Source organism: Artemia franciscana, chromosome 3 (assembly GCF_032884065.1).
Source record: "Artemia franciscana chromosome 3, ASM3288406v1, whole genome shotgun sequence".
Lineage (NCBI taxonomy): Eukaryota > Metazoa > Arthropoda > Branchiopoda > Anostraca > Artemiidae > Artemia > Artemia franciscana.
Genome location: NC_088865.1, coordinates 20,215,498 through 20,224,832, shown reverse-complemented (window position 1 = coordinate 20,224,832; position 9,335 = coordinate 20,215,498). Strand labels below are relative to the sequence as shown.

General features: G+C 33.6%; 1 protein-coding gene across 1 annotated transcript in view; it reads left to right on the top strand.

Annotated features, from left to right (window-relative positions):
• Positions 1-2,445: 2,445 nt before the first annotated feature.
• LOC136025490 (eukaryotic translation initiation factor 4 gamma 3-like) overlaps positions 2,446-9,335 on the top strand; it is a 34,659-nt gene continuing 27,769 nt past the window's right edge. Inside the window, exon 1 of the mRNA XM_065701521.1 lies at positions 2,446-2,489. The gene's annotated coding sequence lies outside the window, so the exon portion shown is untranslated. The remainder of the gene's footprint in view (positions 2,490-9,335) is intronic.

Here is a 9,335-nt window from a genome sequence, read left to right as displayed (position 1 = left end):
TTTGACACTTAATTACAAAGCGAAATTTGAATTTATTCATTCTGGAATAGGGATAGAATCAAAGAGAACTAGCCTACTGTACCACATTTGACTCTCAGCTATATAGAAAGATTTGACTTTCATCATTCTGGAAAAGGAGAGGGTCAGAGAGAATTGGCGTAAACCACCACAGTTGACTCTTAATTACACAGCGAAATTTGAATTTGAACATTCTGGAAAAGGAGAGGGTCAGAGAGAACTGGCCTAAAGCACCACATTTGACCCTTAATTACTCAGCGAAATTTGAATTGGTTGATTCTTGGAAAGGGAGAAGGTCAAAGAGAACTGGCCTAAAGCTCCACATTTGAGCCTTAATAACACAGCAAAATTTGAATTTGTTCATTCTGGAAAAAGGAGAGGGTAAAAGAGAACTATCCTGAAGTACCACATTTGACCCTCAATGACATTACTAAATTTGAATTATTTTACTCTGGAAAAGGAGGAGGATAAAATAGAACTGGCCAAAGGCATCACATCTGACTCAAGTACACAGCTAAATCTGAGTTTTGTTCATTCTGGAAAAAGAGAAAGGGTCAAAGAGAGCTAGCATAAAGCACCACATTTGAACCTTAATTACACACCGAAATTTGAATTGGTTAATTCTGAAAAAAGGGAGAGGGTAAAAGAGAATTGACCTACAGTGCCACATTTGACTCTCGATTGCATTACTAAATTTGAATTGGTTCATTCTGGAAAAGGGAAAGGGTCAAAAAGAACTGGCCTAAAGCACCATATTTGACACTTAATTACAAAGCGAAATTTGAATTTATTCATTCTGGAATAGGGAGAGAGTCAAAGAGAACTAGCCTACTGTGCCACATTTGACCCTCAGCTAAATAGCAAAATTTGACTTTGATCATTCTGGAAAAGAAGAGTGTCAGAGAGAACTGGTGAAAAGCACCACATTTGACCGTTAATTACTCAGCGAAATTTGAATTGGTTGATTCTTGGAAAGGGAAAGGGTCAAAGAGAACTGGCCTAAAGCTCCACATTTGAGCCTTAATTACACAGCGAAGTTTGAATTTGTTCATTCTGGAAAAAGGAGAGGGTAAAAGAGAACTACCCTAAAGTACCACATTTGACCCTCAATGACATTACTAAATTTGAATTATTTTCCTCTGGAAAAGGAGGAGGATAAAATAGAACTGGCCAAAGGCATCACATCTGACTCAAGTACACAGCTAAATCTGAGTTTTGTTCATTCTGGAAAAAGAGAAAGGGTCAAAGAGAGCTAGCATAAAGCACCACATTTGAACCTTAATTACACACCGAAATTCGAATTGGTTAATTCTGAAAAAAGGGAGAGGGTAAAAGAGAATTGACCTACAGTGCCACATTTGACTCTCGATTGCATTACTAAATTTGAATTGGTTCATTCTGGAAAAGGGAAAGGGTCAAAAAGAACTGGCCTAAAGCACCATATTTGACACTTAATTACAAAGCGAAATTTGAATTTATTCATTCTGGAATAGGGAGAGAGTCAAAGAGAACTAGCCTACTGTGCCACATTTGACCCTCAGCTAAATAGCAAAATTTGACTTTGATCATTCTGGAAAAGAAGAGTGTCAGAGAGAACTGGTGAAAAGCACCACATTTGACCGTTAATTACTCAGCGAAATTTGAATTGGTTGATTCTTGGAAAGGGAAAGGGTCAAAGAGAACTGGCCTAAAGCTCCACATTTGAGCCTTAATTACACAGCGAAGTTTGAATTTGTTCATTCTGGAAAAAGGAGAGGGTAAAAGAGAACTACCCTAAAGTACCACATTTGACCCTCAATGACATTGCTAAATTTGAATTATTTTATTCTGGAAAAGGGGGAGGGTAAAATAGAACTGGCCAAAGACACCACATCTGACTCAAGTACACAGCTAAATCTGAGTTTGTTCATTCTGGAAAAAGGGAAAGGGTCAAAGAGAGCTAGCCAAAAGCACCACATTTGACCCTTAATTACACAGCGGAGTTTGAATTTATTCATTCTGTAAAAGGGAGAGGGTTAAAGAGAACTGACCTACTGCACGACGTTTAACCCTCAATTACATAGCTAAATTTTAATTTGATCATTCTGGAAAACGGAGAGGGTTTAGCGAGAACTGGCGGTAAAGCATCACATTTGGCCCTCAATTAGATAGCAAAATTTGAATTTTATCATTCTGGAAAAAGGAGAGGGTCAATGAGAACTGGCTTATAGCATCACGTTAGCCTCTGAATTACACAGTGAAATTTTTGCTGAGACTGGTAAATTGTGGCATCTCTTACTTTATGATTATTCAACTTTTATGGCGTTTAAGTGTTATTTCCACATTTTTCTAAAAATGTCTCCTTTTCGTAGATAATGACGTAAGGAATCGTCGAGATAATAATACGCAAAAAAGTAATTTTATATCTTGTTATCAGTTTTGCTTGGTTTTCTTTGTTGTTAATTTTAGAAATATTGGATTTTTCAGTTTTTGTAAGTTTTATAAATTTATTCATCTGTATAGCTTATTAAAAGAGAAATTTTGTATGTTTAATAATTTGTTTCATGCTCCTCAAGATCAGACTTAAACAGTTTAGAGACTTGAACTCTGCGTAAAAAACACGATTCTGTTCAAAAGTCCTTTGGAGGTTATATTCAAATTTCTTAGGTGGACCAAAAAATACAATTTTCGAGTCGGGACCTGTGTTTTTGTTTTCAAAATTATAAAGCCTTCAAATATTTTGGGACAAAAATTTTTAACCCTAATTTTCTAATAAGAACCAAAGTGAAGTATCTTGAGAAAACAGTTTGTATAATATTCCACTCTAGTGGTCTTAACACTCATTTATGGTGTTAAAACGGTTTCAACTTTAATGATCAACAGGAACCGAGGGTATCTTCCACTATCAGCCTGCTGGACGATTTTTCCGGTGATGTCTTATTTCCCCACTACTAACCCAAGTGGTCCTTCTGTCCCCCACTTCCTTAGAAAAAGTTCAGTTTTTCCTTTCAATGACTCCTGTTGCTATACAAATTTGAAATTCCTTTAGTATTTATAGAATATATTTAGGATATCCAATAAATTGATATCATCAAGCTATTGTGTCTCGGTTTTTCAGTTGAAAAGCCCACAGACACATAAAGCACAATTACTAATTCATAAAATTTGAGTATATGTGAATGGGTTCTGAAAGCTTCATTTTTGAATATATGTTGTGCTTTTCATTATAAATTATAACCAGACCGTTTTACAATTTACAATTGTTTTTGAAAATGTTAAAAATAATAAAAATTTGTGGTGCTTTGATTATATCATAAGCAAAGTAGGCTGTATGATAGAGATTGTGGAATTAGTTATATTTTCGGGGACAATGAAAATAACCAAATTAATTATTTTAGCTGAAACCACAACCAATGTGTTTTGGACAAATTTGCTTAAATGATAGCAAAAGTTGAAACTTTGCTGGTTATATAGTCAAATAAAAAATATTTTGCCCGTTTTTTATTCCCTCTGCTTCTATAACCGTTGTCAGTAGTCTGGGGATTTTTATCTTGTACCCCTGTTTTAATGATGTCACGTTTCTAGTTTTATGGAAATTTTTTCCTTGTTGTGTTTACCAATGGGTTAGCTTGTATTGTCAGGGTTCAGAAACTATTCAGCATCGATGTTTCTTTATCTACCCTGAATAGTTAAGCTGCAAGTTTGCTTGAAGGGTATACATTCACATACATGTGTATCTACCATCTTTTTACATGAGTATCGTTAAATTCGTATGCATTTAAAAAAAAACTTACATCATACTATTGAGGGATGATGAAACACAAAAGAATCTCTGATTAAAGGCAACCGAAAAAAACAACGCTGTTGCAATATTCAACGAAAACAAGCTATGGCACAAAACCATGATCTAACCATAATCAGTAAACTACGCAAGGTTTAATTACAATTTATTGGGACACCTCAACCTTACTTGTGTCGACTGCAGAACTCATCATTTCCCCAAAGAATGAGTAGCAAGTAGGGGTTATCCATTTTGCCTTATAGCCATCTCCACAGTTTCCAAATAATTTGTTCGCCTTTTTTTATGACGTCAACTGCTTACTAGTAAGTTCCAAATGCGAATCCGATATTTAAGCTCATGTTTCATTTTAGCTCTATTCGATGTAGTTCTATTCTCTATATTATATTCTATATAGTGTCAATTCTATATAGTTCTATTATGTTCTATTTTTTATGTAGTTCTATCCTATATTCTATATAATTCTATGTAGGCAATGATCGACCATCATTAATTGCAATGATTTCCTCTTTAAAGTACCCTGACATATTTACCACAAAATGAATTTGGCTGCACGTCTGATAGGAAACACTTTTCGAATCACATTCATATGGCTAAATTTACTTTTTAAACCAACTTTTAATATCAACTATACTTTTTAAATGTACTTTTTGTTGTTTACAAACTCTAAACTAAGAAATAAGCAGCAAATCAATAGATCTGTTAGAAGATAGATTGAAAGCCTAAAAACAGTTATGCTGTAAATTTATATGAGGATTTGAGAAATGGAGGATGATGTAAATTATCGTAGTGCAGCAATGGGATTGCAACCACTAAATATGAAGTTATTTCTTATTGTGCAAAATATTACTTACAGTAGACACTTCAAACCTCCTGTGTGTAAGGAGATATGTGTTATTCTTACGCTTAACACCGGTCATAATTTTCAATCAAATGTGATTGTCCTAAAACGATGCAACAATATATTTGTTAGTTTGAGAAACATCGGCTACCGTGCGGAGACCCTTGCCTTTCAATTGATTTATCCAGCTGGAAAGCCAGGATTTTAAGTAGGCTTGCCACTTCAAATACCTAGTGCAAGTGACCCTTATCCAAAATGACTTGACTTTGTGTCAATCTTGCGCAACATTGTGTTGCTTTTCGGCCTGAATACGTTAAACTCTTTCATTGCGGGCTGAAACACAATCCTAGTGTCAGACTTTGGGCTTCCTATTTTTGCGTAAAAAAATAAAGGACACCATCTTAGCAAAGATAACACATACAAAAAAAATGAGTGGGAATTCATTACTGAAAGACTTTATAATATTGGGGTTAAAAAAGAAAAAAAAATATTTAAAATGTATTTAATTTTAAGCAAAGTCCAAATTATGTTTTAGTGTTTACAAGCACAGGGAGATGGGGTGAGTTGTCAGTCCTACCTTCTAAGTTTCTACTTGTTTTTAGTTTGATTCGCTAATTGTTGTAACTTTTGTTCGTTTTGGGTCTAATTATTTATTGATGCTGATTCATTGTAGTTTTATGATTGAACTATTATTAAACTTTTTATATTCATCAGTGGTTTAATATAGCTCTTTACTTTTCTTAAAAAAATTCTTTTGTGGAAAAGGTTTTTGAAATATTTTTCATCGTTTTTACTTGGCAAAGTTTTAAATCTTTTCAGTTTTTTCTGATAGAATCGATATTCTGTACTATTTTATTTTACTCGACAAAATTTTTCAGTAGTTTTTAATAATATACTCCCTTTTGAAAATTTGGATTGACATAGTATCCCTTGATTCAGTTTTATGCTTTCTCAATCTTCCCTGTAAAATAAAGCCTAATACCATGTCCTGTTCCCAAAGCATTGCATCTGTGGTATTCTGACAACCTGGATGCATTTACACACAAAATCTTCCTGAATAGGCCCTGAAAGTTCCCCAATAATGCCACGAGCCTAAAAAAAAATGGCACTAATGGCAGTAGTCTATTGCTGTTAGTATCAATAATATGCCAATAATTCATTTTCATTAGTTTAACTTGGCTCTCAATGTACCCTGCAATATTCAATTTAATACTTTAAGCCGTTGTTAAGATAGCACTGATGCATCCTTTTGAAAGCCTGCACAAACATAGCGTACGCTTAGTACGCTTAGCCTTAGTAATAGTATAATTAGTTGTAGCAGCAAAAGTTTTAGTGGTAGTATGAATATAGTTCCTATTGATGTTTTAATATCCTTTTCAGCATACACTGAAACATGTTACTTAATACTGTAAGCTGGTCCTAGGATATAGGTGATGCGCTCCTTTTACAACTGGTATCTATATGTCCGTTTATTTATGTTGGTATTTCCACCGTCAAAAAACGTGCATCATTTCCAGCTAGAATCTCTTGTCTACTCAGTTTCACCAGCACTTTGAAAGCTGTCAAAATATCTTATTATGTGATTTTGATATCATCGTGTAGTGCAATTAAATATTTAACATATCTTTGAATGTCCTCATAAAGGCAGTCTGCCTTCAACAAGCTTGAAAGTTGGGAAAATTGGCACCGAATAGTGTTTCACTTCATATATTTTAATTTTTCAAGAAAAGCTGAAATTGCACCCGTTCTTGTTTAAAATTGAGGCTAAAATTGAGTTAATCTAATGGAAACTTTCTGAACAAATCTGTTAAATATGCTATGCCCGCTATGAAATTGATCAAGTTCTTTCTTTTAAATCTGGATATTTACTTTCCAAAAACTGTTTCTTTAGAAACTGATTCAAAAATCAATATCATCAGCCTATACGAATAAGTAAATTCAAGCCAAAAATTTAGTTCTTCACTATCTAAGTCACATGAACTTTTGTGGAGTCCAACTTACGATTTATGAACCCCTGTTTTGTCACGTCAATGTAGACCCCGTCAAGTCTCCCTTTGGCACCTGCGAGTCGACCAAGACCACGTTAAGCATTGCTACTCAAGACAATTTATATGCTCATTATGATTTAGCTCAATATCCTCCCAAACATTCCCTGCAACCTGAACCTTAATTCATTTAGCCTCTGGAGTATCAATAGCTGTAGCAATAGTAATAGTTTTAGCAGTACTACTACTACTAGTAGTAGTAGTAGTAGTAGTAGTAGTAGTAGTAGTAGTAGTATAACACCTTTTGTTTTTTTTCCAAATCCCCTCCAAAACATTCTGAAAGTTTCAACTCAAAACCGTAATCATATCTCGGGATATCACTGATATATATTTTTTGCAACATGCATGCCAATAGTGCATTTTGAATTAGCTCAACATTCTGTCAACATTCCCTGAAATTTTTTTTTTAATATCCTTATATTTTGACTATCAAAAAACATTGACAATTGTCGTTCTTGTTGATGCAAACTCAAGCCTCATAAATTACAACTTCATATTTCAAACTTTTCCGAAGATATTGTTCATAAGCCTTTCTGAAAACCTGTATGCACGAAACCTGTTTTGATGCAGTTCAACTTCTCCCTTAACATTCACTGAAATGTTCACTTTAATACCCTTAGTGTTTGTGGTAGCATTAGTCATAGCTTTATCAATAGGAGTAATAGTAGCAGTATTAGTAGTAAAAGTAGTTGTAGTAGTACTAGTAGCATTAGTAGTATACAAATGCGGTCTTTTGGTCAACCGACAATCCCTTTCATTACGCACGGGTAGTTTCAACTGAATTCGTCCTTTTGACAAGCATTATTCACATATTGTTTTTTGACTTAGTTCAAATTCTCCCTCTACAATTTAAACCTAATACCTTTAATCTTGGTAAAAGTAACAATAGAAGTAGCATTTACAGTAGTAGCAATAATAGTAGTAGCAGTAGAAGCAGCTTGCTCATATTGCATTTTTGGCAATTTGTCCTCCCTCACATTATTATCTGAGCGGTTCAGTTTAATACCCTAAGCCATTCCTGGGATACGCCAATTAGATAAATTTAATTTACTTAACGTAGTCTGTTTTAATTGAACTATCTCTAAATACTCCCTTAAACTTCACTTAATATCTTTAGTGTTAGCATTAATAAGAGTCGTATTTGCTGTAGCAGGTGGAGTAGAAAAGGTAGTAGTAGTATTGTTGGAGTAGCACTGGCAAAAGTAGTAACAATCATATCAGTAGCAGTATACACGTATTGGCTATTGGTCAGTTGAACGTCCCCCTTATCATTCCGCAGAAGCTTCAACTCCTTCTTCAACTTCAGCTTCAACGCTTAACAGTTCCTAAGTCATTACTGATACGTCATTTTGACGACTGGTGTGCATAAAGCATGTTTTCACTTAGGTCCATTCTCTTTAAATATTTCCTCAAACTTTCATTGTAATATGCACAGCCTTAGTAGAAGTCGCAACGGAAGTAACAATAGTTGTATTATCACTAGTATTAGGGCTGGTGTGTACATGTTGTATTTTGGCCAATTGATCCTCCCTTTCATCATTCTTGTTAAGTTCTAACTTAGTACCCTGAGTACTTCTTGAGAAACACCCTTTTGGCAGCCTACATACACATACTATGTTTTGATTCTGCTCTACATTTCCTGAAAGCTTCAGCTAAACACCTTTCGTCTATTTGAATAAAGAAGGTAAAACATGCCCCCTTGCCCAATAACTTCGTGAATATGGAAGTGCCAAGAATTATTTTTGGCATGAACTGATCTCTTCTGAGAAAAATCTGATCAAAATATTGTATAATAAAAATAGCTTACAAATCACTTATTGTAAAATCATCACTATTCCTGTTAAATCCAAACCTAAATTTCGAATTTCGAAATAAGTGTGTCATATTTTGGTTATCTCAGACAAACTTTGATAATTTATTCATTCAAAAAAACTATGTTACTTCCATTGCAAGAAATGCTTATCAATAGATAAGTGAAGCTCAGAACTAAGAGAAACTAAAATAAATTATCACATAAAATATCAAAATAACTGATAATGACACTGATGAAAAAAATCCTTAAATGAGCAAAAATTAAAAGAAAATCTTAACTCAAATTTAAATGAACCGTAATTACTACGGCAAAAGAGGGGCTATTTTCCTCTCCTCTATGCTTTCTAAAAACTAATTGTCTCATTTACACTCCTCTAAAAGTAAAGTTTTGAATACAAAAAACTTTTTATTTCAAAATTATAAAATCAACAAAATGAAAATCTATGTTAAAAAAATCTTAATTTCCTGATTTTCTGAGATTTTTAGAAAATAAAGTAAATAGTATATAGTAAAATAAAGTTTTATTATATTAGTTAGTTACATTTTTCTTTTGTTTAATGTTATTAGTTACAATTTTTTGGTATTAATCATTGACATTCTGAAAAATAAAGTCACAATGTTCAAAACATATTTATTTTCCAATAAAATCAAACGGCAAAATGACCATAAGAAGGTATGGGAGTGGGGGAAGGCAGTAACTATAGTCCTTCCAGTTCCTTGCAAGTTTAACCTGATTTTTCGTTTAACGTTTTCCACGTTTCATGGTTTATTTATTCCTTTTTATCTACATCTATTATTTTTATGTTTAGTGGGGCTATTCATTTTAGTTTCTTTTTTCATT